The sequence below is a fragment of the Notolabrus celidotus genome, chromosome 1 (genome assembly GCF_009762535.1).
Source record: "Notolabrus celidotus isolate fNotCel1 chromosome 1, fNotCel1.pri, whole genome shotgun sequence".
Classification (NCBI taxonomy): domain Eukaryota; kingdom Metazoa; phylum Chordata; class Actinopteri; order Labriformes; family Labridae; genus Notolabrus; species Notolabrus celidotus.
In genome coordinates, this window is record NC_048272.1 from 41,029,384 (window position 1) to 41,042,976 (window position 13,593).

The 13,593-nt window shown below is 39.7% G+C and overlaps 2 long non-coding RNA genes across 2 annotated transcripts; both read left to right on the forward strand.

Moving 5' to 3' along the window:
* The first annotated feature begins 1,268 nt into the window (after positions 1-1,268).
* LOC117822460 lies at positions 1,269-4,529 on the forward strand. The gene is made up of 2 exons (XR_004633181.1): positions 1,269-1,395; positions 3,952-4,529. It is a non-coding gene; the product is annotated as an uncharacterized LOC117822460 (long non-coding RNA).
* A 6,462-nt stretch (positions 4,530-10,991) lies between these two features.
* Positions 10,992-12,661, forward strand: LOC117822422. The gene is made up of 3 exons (XR_004633170.1): positions 10,992-11,103; positions 11,741-11,854; positions 12,261-12,661. It is a non-coding gene; the product is annotated as an uncharacterized LOC117822422 (long non-coding RNA).
* The last annotated feature ends 932 nt before the right edge of the window (positions 12,662-13,593 follow it).

Sequence of the window (13,593 nt, forward strand, 5' to 3'; positions counted from 1 at the left end):
CAAAATGTCTGTGGAAACAGTCAAGCATTTCAGTCTTCTCAGTCATTTTCTTTTCATCCTTCACAATGCATGGAGGAAGCTCAACATGATTCATTTTTCCAGATAATGATTTAATTGTTCTCCAGATTTTAGTTCAGATTATTTGTTGTATTAGAAAGAAAGTAATCAGTTTCAGCTTTTCTAATGACCTCTGTGCATGCATTGCACCAACGCCTGAAAACCAACCAATCTGAGGCCAGGTCTGATTTTCTAGCTTTACTCCATGCTAGGTTCCGTTCATGGAGCAGGTTGGATAGCTCTGTCGTGAACCATGCATTGTTCCGGCCTTTTACTCTATATTTTTTGACAGGAGCGAGATTGTTGATGATATTCATAAAACAATCATAAAAGAAACTCCAAGCGTGTTCAACATCAGCAATGACAGAAATTTGACCCCAGTCAACATGAAACAACTCATGAATAAAAGCTTGTTCTGAAAAGTGTTTCATATCACGTCTCATAATAATGCATGGTTTTGTTTTTGGAATTTTCATATTTCTTACTGTTGCAGTGACACAGTGGTCACTGATGTCATTTGCAAATATGGAGGCGGTTGAATATTTATGTGCATATTTGTAAGTGTAGAGGCCAAGCCAAAGCTTTAAGCCACTGAGGCGCTGCACCTGGAATACCTATCTGACGCGCTTGGGTTACCGTGATTGATGAATGAAAGTCCGAGTCATATTTCCCAGTTGAACTCTTGGTCCGTTTATTTTCCTGATATAAGCTCCTAAAGTGTCCAAAAACATGACATTTCATAGACAAACATACACGCATAACTCCCGCAGCACCATGCTGCTTGAGCGGTCAAAAACTGTATAACCATCCGGGCGGAACACCTGACCACACAACAAAGGTTCCTACCTAAATAGACAATGACCCCCGTACAACCTTAATTACGCACACAGGTCACACACATTCATTCATAATCTGCCGTTACAAACCATATCAATCTGTTTTAAATTGGAAGAATGCAAATGCAGTCTAAGGTCAAATATGGATTAATATCTCCTTAGATGTTGTGTACATGTATGTTCAATTGATGTATAACACTGCACTATGCCAAATTGTTTTGATTTAATGTGCAACTGCAATAATATGGGCGATACATTCAGAATGGACTGTAGGTTTTTCATCTTAAGGCTAACTGCTGAGGCTATGCCATATTTTTTAAAAATATTCTCTTACATTTTCTCCTCAGAAAAAGTTCCTCACAAGATCAGGACGCGTCAAGTGATGAGGATGAGTCTGTTGAGTCGACCACTGAGGCAACAGGTGAAGACGGCCAGGAGAATACACCTTTACTTCCGACCACTGCTTCCAGTTCCACTCCTCCCAGTGCTCTTCTCAATCAAGGTTTGTTTTGGCTTGGGTTAGATCTTTTTTAACTGAAGAAAGGTAGTATCTGCAATATAAACCTAACCTAATAAACCTTGTCTTACAGCTGAATACTGAGCCCTTCAAGTCATTTTGCAGCCAAACCATCCCAGCCACTCTGGCACTGTGGATAAGGTTTTGAATTGTGGTAAAAATAAAGGCACATATTCAGAGCTTCCTTTTTCAACTTAGGCTATTTAATGATAAATGACAATACTAAAAACATGCTAATCACTAATAACTGATCAGTAATATGTAGGGATGGGTACGAGAAACAGGACTAATTTGGCACCAGTTCCTGACTAGTCATTAAAGAAATATTGCTGCTATCAGTGTTTATGTAACCTTAAGTCATTCTAACATAGCAGGCATTTTTCTTAACAGTCCCCTAATGATGAAGCTGCTGGCATCAGGTGATTATGTTTGACGTGCTGTAACTTTGTCTTTACATTCATGGCTGACAGGGCAAAACGTTCAGAAGTGTTGCTTCACTTTACACAATCTAATGAAAATGCAGCTAAAGGCAATATATGTCTAAAACATATTACTCCAGCAACCTCACGAAACACTTCAAAATACAATGTTTGATAAATCTGAAGCAGTGCAGCGTGTTTGACTGCTTTAGCAAAGCAGCTGCTGCAGCTAATGTTACTCCTAGCTGTCCCTCCCAGCACCTCCCAGCTCCAATGCAGATGGGGTTTACCAAACTAAAAAAGTGACTGTGTCGACCTCATTGATTCAAGGTAACACGTACTATTGTTAAAATAAGTCCATAGTTATTAAATCAGGACACAGTCACAGTGTTTCCCCTAATGTTTTATGCATTTAACAAAACTATGGATAAGTATCTGTGTCGATAAGTATTACTTATATTGGTATCGATAAAATCCTAACAATACCCATACCTACTAATATGACAGATTAGGATTAATTATGTCCTTTCATAGTGACAGCAATGTGTCCAGTGATAGCCTAAAGAATGGCATTATGGCAGAATCTGCACTCTTATGTTACGATCAAAGACTGAACTTCATATTCACATACTAAACATAGCTTAAAGTGCATGCAGAAAAGTAAGGGATAATGTACTATTAGCAGGTTGTTATGGGAAAAAGAATCCAGACAGGGTGAGACAAGACCCCGACGCGAAGGAGGGTTCTTGACCACCCTAAACGGATTCTTTCCCCATAACAACCTGCTTACCATACATTATCCTGATATTCCCTTGCTACTTACTCAAAATACAAACACGTTGTTAAAAACATTGATTAAAGATGATTTTATTGATTTAAATGATTTCTGTTTACAGTTTTTAAAAATAGTCCCAGTGATTCCTCGTCAGTGATGGTTCCATGGTGATTGATTCTTCTCTGCCTGTTGTGGTGGATTGAACATGAAACTGTCCTCATTCAGCTCTCCTTCTTCTCTGAGCTCTGTGGTTCACACACCTTTAAAAAGAAACAAATGTCTGAACTTTGAACCCTGCTGCTATCATCACCACCGCTCACGGTTTAAGTTTCTCTGTAGAGATCGCTAACCTAAAGTTTCTCTCACCTGCTCCACTCCTTCATCATATTGATGGACAGGATCCAATATGTAAACAACCGTAGCCTGCCGGTTTAGCATGCTAACCGAAGCTAATGTTTTAGCCACATTGTTTACCAATATGATGCAAACGGTAGCTAACGGTTTTACCTCACCTTACGGTCTATGGTGTCAACAAGCAGAAGCTAAATGTGTCTGAACTCTTCTCCGCGGATTGATTTGACATGACGTGTGATCAGTTAGTCTCTGGTGTTGCTCATATAAGTGAAAGTTAATAACCGATGCCAGGGGGTTGTCAAGAGGTTTTGACCAATCAGAATCAAACATCTTGCACAACCGGAAGGTCAGTAAGAAAGCCGGGTAATAATAACATTTAATGACTCTTGTCCCTGGGAAAGTGAGGCACCCACAGGTGAATTTGATCAGTTTGTGTATTTGTGTACAGCTGAAGAGCTCAAAAGTGACATTAAAATGATTTGTCCCCATCTAAAGGTTCATTTCTGTTAAGTAGTTTGATAGTAAAATCTCTTATTAAAAAGTGTTGACAAATGCAGCTAAAAAGTGAGTTTGGAGAATAATCTTAAGTTTCAGTAGTAACACTGTAACACTTTGAAAAATGCTTATAACGTTACGTATTGTAACTCCAGATTCTATGAATAAAAGGCGTAACCCTCGAAGAGGTTTTGGTCTATCGTGAAGATTTTTCTTTCTGTTGTCTGTACAGTATGTGACATCATCAGGACCTGAGCTCTGCTCCCTAAAAGGCAGTACTTTCTTTGGCTAATGTTGGTGGAGCAGGGAGCCTGCTTTTTTTTAATCAAATGTAACTGTGATACCTATTTGGGATTGTGTTTAAATAATTAAAAACCTTTGTAGGGATATCTAGCATTCATTATCCTCCATTATTGATCAGTTTTGCTGTTGTGGATGGACTGCAAAAAATGCTTTTAGTAATGAGATATTGACAACACCTCTATCTTTTCTTCACAGACAAAAGAGGTAACTCCAAACGGAAGTGGGAAGACAGCGAGGTGCGTGCAGTTGAAAGACACATGATGCGCTTCATCCACACATGCAAGGTACCTCAAAAGATTGACTGCATTCGGTGTATCAACGCAGAACCTGATGCGCTCAAAGACCGAATCTGGACTGGAGTGAAAAATGATGTCAGAAATCGGATCACTGCCTTAAAGAGAAAGGCTTGTTCTCAGGACTCATGATAGATATTTGTTGAAGTATACCTGTTTGAAGTATATCTGTATCTTGTTTCAGAGGCTAATGTTTAATTTGTCTGTGCACAAAGGTCTTCTGTATTTTTATATAGCCAAAGTTCTTGGTTGTAGTTTGGAGCACAACCTGCTATGTTGCTAGCGAGCCTAAGAAATTGTTTCTCTGAACAGTCTCTAGTCAAGTATGTTAACTGACTGTTAGCTGTCCAGATGCATTCATTTGAAAGCTAGCCAAGTTTGTGACAACCTGTAATTTTCAAGGACATTCCATTTGAGCTGTGTGGCACTCGTACATGATGTCCATCCATTATGTCACTAAAAAGATATCAGCAAACGCAAGTCTGTTTGGTGTATTATTATTATTTCATGCAGATTTTCATTGTGGTGCTACTATGACATATTCAGTCTACCTCTTAATCTACATTATTCTATGGTCTGGGTGAGTACTCTTTTCTGATTGGCTGACAGGTGTGTGTTAATGAAGCAATAGCTCATGACAGGTCGTGCTATGTTGGGATTATATCACGGCTAAGGGCCGTTGTTCGGCCTGACAAGACCAGTGATGCTCGATCAAAGATTGAATTTCATATTTTATTACAACATGCTCTCCTTACTGAACATAGCTGAACGTGCATGCAGTTAATGACATTTAATGAGTCTTGTCCCCAAAGGACAGTGAGGGCACCCAAAGGTGACTTTTATCAGTCTGTGTATTTGTGTATAGCTGAAGACCCCAAAGTGGACATTAAAATTATTTGTCCCCAATCTCAAGGTAAAAATTATTTATGGACAAAAGTTGTTTAAAATTTAAATCTCAAGTGATTTTCATAATCTGGAGACTTCCAGTAATGTATTCCACTTTCCAGCATCTCTCTAAACCGTTCAGAAAGTGGTGTCCTCTAAGGGGGGGTGTTGAAATATGCGCCGCCAAAGTGGACATGAGAGTGTGAGTGTGAGTGTGAGTGTGAGTGTGAGTGTGTGTGTGTGTGTGTGTGTGCGCGCACTTGCATTTGTCACGTTGTGGGATCCCAGCACCGGGAGCACACCAACGGCGGGGGGCCCAACACCCGTGTGGGGCCCAAAATGGTGGGCCCCACTCCGATTTCATTCAAAATGAGCTCAGTGGCCCTCCCTGATGCTCCTCTTGCTTTTTCTTCACTTGGCCCACAAGGTAGCAAAAACTTGAAATGTGTGTAAAAGTGTGTGTAAACTTTTTTCTCACGATCGCCAACTACCGCCTGTAAGGTGCTACCGCACTTTTACACACTTCCGGAAGTGTGTGCACACACTTCCGGAAGTCCCGCCCCTTGGATTTATCTCTTGGCCAATCAGATTGCTTCTGCTGTGCGATCTGCCGTGAATGTGAGAAGAAGAAGCAGAAGCAGAAGACAGAGAGGAACATGGCTGAAGACGGAATATTAACTTGAAACTCTGAATATTTTACCACATTTACAACAACTAAGTGATATATCAGCATTCAACAGGTAGGCATGATTTTCTTCAATTTATATTCTTTATATTTTTGTGATGTTAATTACTTTATTACAATAACTGTTAGCTGCTACAATTAGCTACTAGCATTAGCTATATAATAGGCTTTTAAATTATTAGATTTGATTTGCACAGGCTGGCAGCTGCTAAAGTGGTCTGTTGTTTTTTATTTTTGCAGATCACTTGTGTGTATTGATTGCTCCCATTATGTAAAGACTATTTCAACCAATGTAACAAAGTTTATCTTTAGCCATTATTAGCATTGCGGTGCTAACAGTAGCAGCTAGCGATCTTTAATACAACTCCTATGGACGTAGTGTCTCACTTCCCTGCGTCATGACGTCACGGACAGAAAGTAAACACAGACACACGTTACATCAATGTTACCGGGGAGACCTCCTCTTTACGATCATAGTGTCCATTTAACTATAATTTAAACATAGTTTGCGCAAGAGCGGCCCAAACATGCCATGTCGAAGATCGCTAAATCAGACCATCCCAAGAGTATGTGCATATTATGATCGAGAGGATTAAACCTGCGACCGGAGCTTAGTTTGTGATGTTAGCCGGCTCCTAGCACAAGCCACAACAGGTGAGCATTTTATTATAAGACTATATTTTATGCCAACATACCCCCCTCCCCAGTTATGCTGTCATAAATCCCGTGATGTTGACTCCGTGTTGTTTGTGTCTCGGAGCTGTAATACTGTATCAGCTGGCTCAGCTGGTTCAGCTCTGGTTGTTTTCATCAGGTTGACTTGTCAGTGAGAGTTTGATACTATTCCCGTTATATTTGGTAGCGTTTGGACTCTTCTAGCCTTAGAAATAGTTTGTGTTTACCGAAGACACGGGTCTGAGCTCATCATGTTTGGGTGCATGTTTTTCTGAAACTGTACATAGAAGACGTGCATGTTGCGTTCACTGTTTAGCCGAGAATCAGAGCTCTGCAGCGAGCTATCGCTAAGGCTGATGGGGCTCTGTGATTCAGTGGAGTGGAAACTTACAACTACTACTACTTCTACTACCGTTACTATTACGATAACTGCCACTACTATTATACTGCTACTGCTACTATTACTACTGCTACTACAACTACTACCAGTGTTTCCCCCAGGTTTACAGCCTCTATCTATCTACCAAGTACTAACATCGGCAACATTTCACTCTTTTAACACTTTTGCTTTTGTAATATCTTATGTTAAATAATCTAGCCTGCAAAAAAGTCAAAAAGAAAACATTCTTCATGTGAACACTATATCTAATTCTCACATTGCACTATTACGACGGTCCCTGAATGCACCTGCAGTAACAGGAGCTCTGGAGCTCTGGACAAACAGTCAGCTGACGGCACTTCTGGATGCCAAGGAGTTTATCTAAACTTACTAAATGTGTCTGATGTATCAACAAACTGGATTAAATCAAGCTGTAGATGCCGAGCTTTTTACGGTGAGAGCGACAAAAACGTCAAATATTAAACAGACGTCCCCAGGTTGTGTTTTTGTCACTAACGCACACCGGGGGTAAAAATCCTCAATGAAGAGGAGGTTGATTCACACAGCACACCTGCTGCAGGTAGAGACCAAGCTAACACTGAGCCCCTCAGATAATAACTCAGCCTGTCATAGGAACACAGAGCTTTAATTTCTTAAGATTAGATGCACAGCGGGGAAAATATGAACTCTTAATGTCCGACGGTCTTCATCTACATCGTCGTGCATCTACACTTCTCTGCTTTGTTTAATGATTGGTGAAGCTCTGCACCGATGTAGACACAAACAAACACGTGAACACACACCTATAGCCAGACAGAGAGAGAAGAGGGCAGCATGCTGTAAAGCCAGGGGAAACACTGCTGTTTGTTTTCAAGAATTGTTTTATATCAGCAGCTAGCAATCTAGGCAACTCATGACAATATAAACATGACATGAACAATTCTCTTATACTGAATGTGTAGTAATTATTCAAATTATTTTCACAGAGCCATGATGTCCAGAAGGAGAAGAAGAATCAAGCCTGTAGATGATGCAATGACATATATTCTGTCTTGCACTGACAAGTCTGGATTTATGTCAAGACTCGTCGACAGTTACAAAGGTAAGTGGTAGAAGGTTCCTTGACCCAACTTGTGCATTTCAAAAGCAAAACAGTGAAGTGGATATATAACGACAGGGCAGAGTTTATTTGTGTTTCAGGGTATGTGTGGCTTTTTTGCTTTTGTAAGAGAATTTCAATCAGAGTGATAGAAATGAATGTGATATTTTACAGTCCAGGCAAGGTAGTCAGAGTGCTTTGTTAAAATATTATACTAAAATATCCAGTGTTGATGTGGTATTAGCCTTGCTGTGGTTTAGGCCTCTGCTTGAAAATTGCTTACCCATGATAAAATGAGTATATCTCTGCAACCACAAGGTCTATTTGAATACTTGTGTGTCATAGTAAAGGGAACACTCTGAGAATTTGTTGAGATGTGTAAATATCGGTATATGTGTTACTGATGAAGGGTAAATGAAGATAGTGGTGATGCAAAATGGCCTTGGCGCAGGAAGAGTTTGTTTGAGTTTAGCCGTGGAGATTTTTTTTGACAAATTAAAGTGGGTAAAAATGTCTTGTAAAAGCATATTTTGTCCAATATCAATTATGTTTCAGGTATATACTGTGAGTGTATCTATGGAAATGCATGTGATCTTTGATCCGTGGGATATGATTTAACATCAGTTCTTATTTAATTGAAATCCAGGTGACAGACCCTCAGAGTCCTGCAGCAGCAGTAGAGACAGAGACCAGCCCTGCACATCAGATGCTCCACAAGGAATCAAAGCCAGATGAGACTCAACTACAGGTAAAATGACATTGTAGACACAGTCATCACTAATATCTGTGGTGACTTGTATGTGATGTTGTTCTACTACAGAAATGGGCCAGTGTTCACAAATAACTTTAATGCAGTCATGATAACTTAATAGGTGGTGTGATGAAGACCAGTTAATGTCAAACACACACACGTTTCCAGTCTTGTCCTTATGGGGTCATTTATGTCACAAAAACACTCTTCCTTTAGTCTCTCCCAGTGGGACCAGGTCACATACTGTTACACACTTGTATGTTTCTAGTCTCACCCTTATGGGGTCCTCCCGTATGGTTCTCACTGAAACTGTTTATATGCCACTGTCCCACACCTGGCATAATCTCAACTTTGATTTTAACATTAAGAATTGTACACTGTCTGAGCTCTAACATGTTTTAAAGCAATATTTAGAATGTAACCCACTGAAAACCCTTGTAATGGGTTATGAGAAGGTGCTAATACCTCATAAAGACCATGCTGTGCTCCAAGGTTGAAGGTCTGTACTGTTTCAGAACCTGTTTTACCACTAGGGAACCTTATTAGCCTGCTGTGAATGTATCTACATATAGTTATAATCTCTGTCAGTTCTAAGGATCTTCTCTTCTGGTATCTAAATTTCAGGTGACAGACCCTCAGAGTCCTGCAGTAGAGACAGAGACCAGCCCTGCACATCAGATGTTCCACAAGGCATCAAAGCCAGATGAGACTCAACCACAGGTAAAATGACATTGTAGACACAGTCATCACTAATATCTGTGGTGACTTGTATATGATGTTGTTCTACTACAGAAATGGGCCAGTGTTCACAAATAACTTTAATGCAGTCATGATAACTTAATAGGTGGTGTGATGAAGACCAGTTAATGTCAAACACACACACGTTTCCAGTCTTGTCCTTATGGGGTCATTTATGTCACAGAAACACTCTTCCTTTAGTCTCTCCCAGTGGGACCAGGTAACATACTGATACACACTTGTATGTTTCTAGTCTCACCCTTATGGGGTCCTCCCGTATGGTTCTCACTGAAACTGTTTTTATGCCACTGTCCCACACCTGGCATAATCTCAACTTTGATTTTAACATTAAGAATTGTACACTGTCTGAGCGGGTACATGTTTTAAAGCAATATTTAGAATGTAACCCACTGCAAACCCTTGTAATGGGTTATGAGAAGGTGCTAATACCTCATAAAGACCATGCTGTGCTCTCAGGTTGAAGGAACAGTTTTTGCTTTGGGTAACTTTTCTAGTTAGCAGATACCACCATCAATTCACTTTTCTCTGTTTATCTATGTTTAGGTTTTTACTGTCCAAGGGTTTTCGCTCGTTGATTATTCAGAAAGTGATGAAACTGATGAGGACTTTATGGAGAACCAAAGTCCCACTCCACACCGTGATGTTCTCAGGAAGATAACAGAAAACACTCTGGTATGCCTTTGATGCTTTTAATTTAATTCAAATGTTTTTATTCAAGCAATTGTATAAACATGTTTCTGGTTTTAATAGAGTGTGCATTTATGTATGTATGTATGAATGTTTGTACATAGCTTTTTTTTTTTTTGCAGATGGATAGTGGACCAGAGATTTCTAATCATTCGTACGGTTCAGAAAGTGTTGTGAACGAAACCTGCGATGAGGCTTCTCCAAGCAACCATTCCAACGAGCAATCAGATAATGTACTTGTTCCATCACTGAGACGCACAAAAAGTCTCATGGTAAGCTCCTAAAACTTATTTAAAACAGTGTGGTTACTTAGCTGATGGGTGCTTTCCATTGCCATTTGTTTTTCTACTGTGTCAACAAAAAGGGAAAAATCATATCTCCATGTCTCCCTTTCTGCAGTGGTATGGAGTTCAAGATTTTGCTGGGTGTCTCTCCGATTCAGATGACGACAGCACAGAGGGCACTTCCATTTCTAAGCCTGAAAGGGATTCACAGAGGCTGAGAAGAAGCTCTTGCCACCCTGTAAGCCTGTTTTTGATTCTTGTATGTGTGTCTATGACTGTGAACATGTCTGTTGTTTTTGCTAGTGAGCCTGGTACTGACTCAATTTTATTTCCCCATTTTGTTTTGTAAATTGATACCAAGTGTGTTCCTTTTTAAGGCTTTATTGTGTATATATGACATATTCAGATTCTTTTGAAAGTTTTTAGAAGGAAGGGGCACGATTACTCGAGTACTCGAATATCCTTTCATGATTATTATTTGAGTAACAGCTCACTATTCAAAAGTGACATTGATGGATACAGAATCCCAATATTAAAAATACTGTCTTGCAGTGTGAACCTTTGGCGATGGCATACATTTTTACTACGGATCATTTTAAAAATCTTTATACCCTTGAACACTACTGTCACAATCACAGCATTTATTTGATTAATATCCTTATCAAGCTAGCTTTACTGACTACTTAATATTAGGGTCAACATGTCTGTCTTGCATGGTTGAATAAACCTTTTCTGTCTCCATATGTCAGTCTACCAGGAGAACAGAGGTCAGAAGATGAGGAGAGCATGTCATCCCTGCAAGAATGTACCTCCACATCACATGTCCAAAGCCAGGCAGCGTCTTCAACAGGTGAGCTTGAACGATGAAAGCAGATTGATCTTTACCACTTAAAGACCCCCTCCCATGAAAATTGTGTTTTTCATGTTGTTCAGATGTTCATGTGGTATTTTTCTGATGCTACAGGACATATCAGCAGAAAAGTAAGTGTGACATTGCATTTCTGAGTATTTCTGCCTTCAAATTGCTGTGAACTAAACGCAGACGCACACTGGCAGTTTCTGACAGACCGGGGTTGTGATGCAACAACCTGTGGTGGAAGGGCTGCAGGGTTTCAACCTTCAACCTAGTGTAAAGACCTAGCTCTCAGCAGCGTGGGAGTGTCCGCGTGAATGGGGGAGGGTGCAGAGCAGCGCCGTCTCTGCCCACGACTCAAAGACACATTACTAATGAGCTACTGGCGCTCTGCAGAAGAAGAGCCCTGGGAAATGGCAGGTTTTGTGATTTTGGCTAAAAACTTCATAATCCCAATTTAAAGAGCACTGAGAACGCTTTAAGATAGATAAAAAGGATGATTGGAGGGGGGATTTAAGAGACACAAATGCCATATACTAAATGATCTTATAAATTACAAGATAATAATCACTGTAGTGACAGTTTCTTTGTATTTGATGTCTTCTTTCTTTAATAAAGTTCTTTTTGTGTCTAGATGTCAGTATGCCAGAACAACAGTGGTCAGAAGATGAGGTCAGCATGTCATCCCTGCAAGGATGTACCTCCACATCACAAGTCCAAAAAAAGAGTGTGTCCGCAAGAAAGAGAGGTAAGCTTTGGGACTTACATCCTCTTTTGGGCCAGTGCCACTCCATTATTTTGAAGGTGAAGGTGTTGATGGTAATATCGCTGAATAAAAGCATGTCCCTGAATTCTTAATACACCTAAAAGAGATTCCTACCCAGGAAGGGACTGAGGCCCATTGTGTGACAATGGTTCAAATATATATATACACTACCAGTCAAAAGTTTGGACACACCTTCTCATTTCATGGGTTTTCTTTATTTTCATGACTATTTACATTATAGATTCTCACTGAAGGCGTCAAAATTATTAATGAACACAAATCCTCCCCTGGCTACATGTCGAAGTTTCCTTGGGCAAGATACTGAACCTCAGTTGCTCCTGATGAGCATGTGGCACAATCAAAATGTAATCTCTTTCTGTCTACTTAGGTAAGCAAGCTGCTGTACAGCGTTGGACAACAGAGGAGATTGCTGCAGTAGAAAAACATCTGAAGAAGTTCATTGTGAGGCAAGATGATCCAGGTAAAGCGACTTGTGAGCGCTGCATTTCTGCAGAACCGCAAGCGCTGCAAAAAAGAGACTGGAAAGCAGTCAAGTATTTCATCAAAAATAGAATAACTGCCATGAGAAGAAAATTGTAATGAAAGCAGTTCACTGATCAGGAGTATGGAGACATGTTTTCAGTTTGCCCTCTAACACTTTTTTGTTCAAGGTTTGTTTTGTTGTATTGTTTCCACCTGTCTCTATAACGCATTATAAATATATTTATAATGACCTTATAGCACTGTACACATATAGTTATAAACACTCATCAATTATTATAATGCTTTATAACAATCATAACAGTTATTATTGTTATATAGCATTAAGATCATTTATGAGTGTTTCTATAGTTATACAGTGCTATAACCTCATTATACATATTTTTATAATGACGTTACAGAGATCCGCGTTAAACAAAGTGTTACTCAAAGGGTTACCACTTTTTTTGTTTTGTGTAAAGTGCAGTCTGATCATTGACCTGTTGGCAAAATAAATACATGCTCCTCAGGATTACTTGTTGAAAGCATTTCATTTTATTTTTAGCCTCATAGCATAGCTGCCTCAAGTCTTATTTTAAGTTTGTTTTTCATGATAATGCGCGGTGAATCAACAGTGTTAGGAGAGTAGAACTAGGCTAACGTATGTGATGTGAAAAACTGTGCTTACATTTAACTCCAGGGTTATTTGATTACCATGTTACTACCCTGTCTTATCGTTGATGATCCTTTGTTAAGATGATAGCACATACAGTAGTTAATGAGCTAACAAGGCATGTGACATTTCAGGTGTAAAGGGAAAATAAATGGAATGAAGGAAGCAAGAAAGAAGATAATTTAATTTGAAATATAGATCCTTAATGCAGTCAGTGTCTGTGTGCAGTAGGGACCATTAATGGGCCCCAGATAGTAACCTCAAACCCCACAACTATAAAAAAACAAGAAATGTGTGTGTGTGTGTGTGACACTGGACCTCACAACTACCTTATGTTAGAAACGGTCCCCACAAGTGACCAAAAAACTAGCGGGAAGACAAAAGTTTAAAATTTTGTTAATTTGAAGTGATTTTTGTGTTTGGGAATTTTTTTTATCTTGCCTGATTTTTTACAGCACTGTAGGACCACTGGAAAGGGTGGACCCCATAAATAAGCAAAAAAATGGAGGACCTCGTGATGGGCAAAAACAGGAATGTGTGTGTGTGTGTGTGTGTGTGTGTGTGCGCG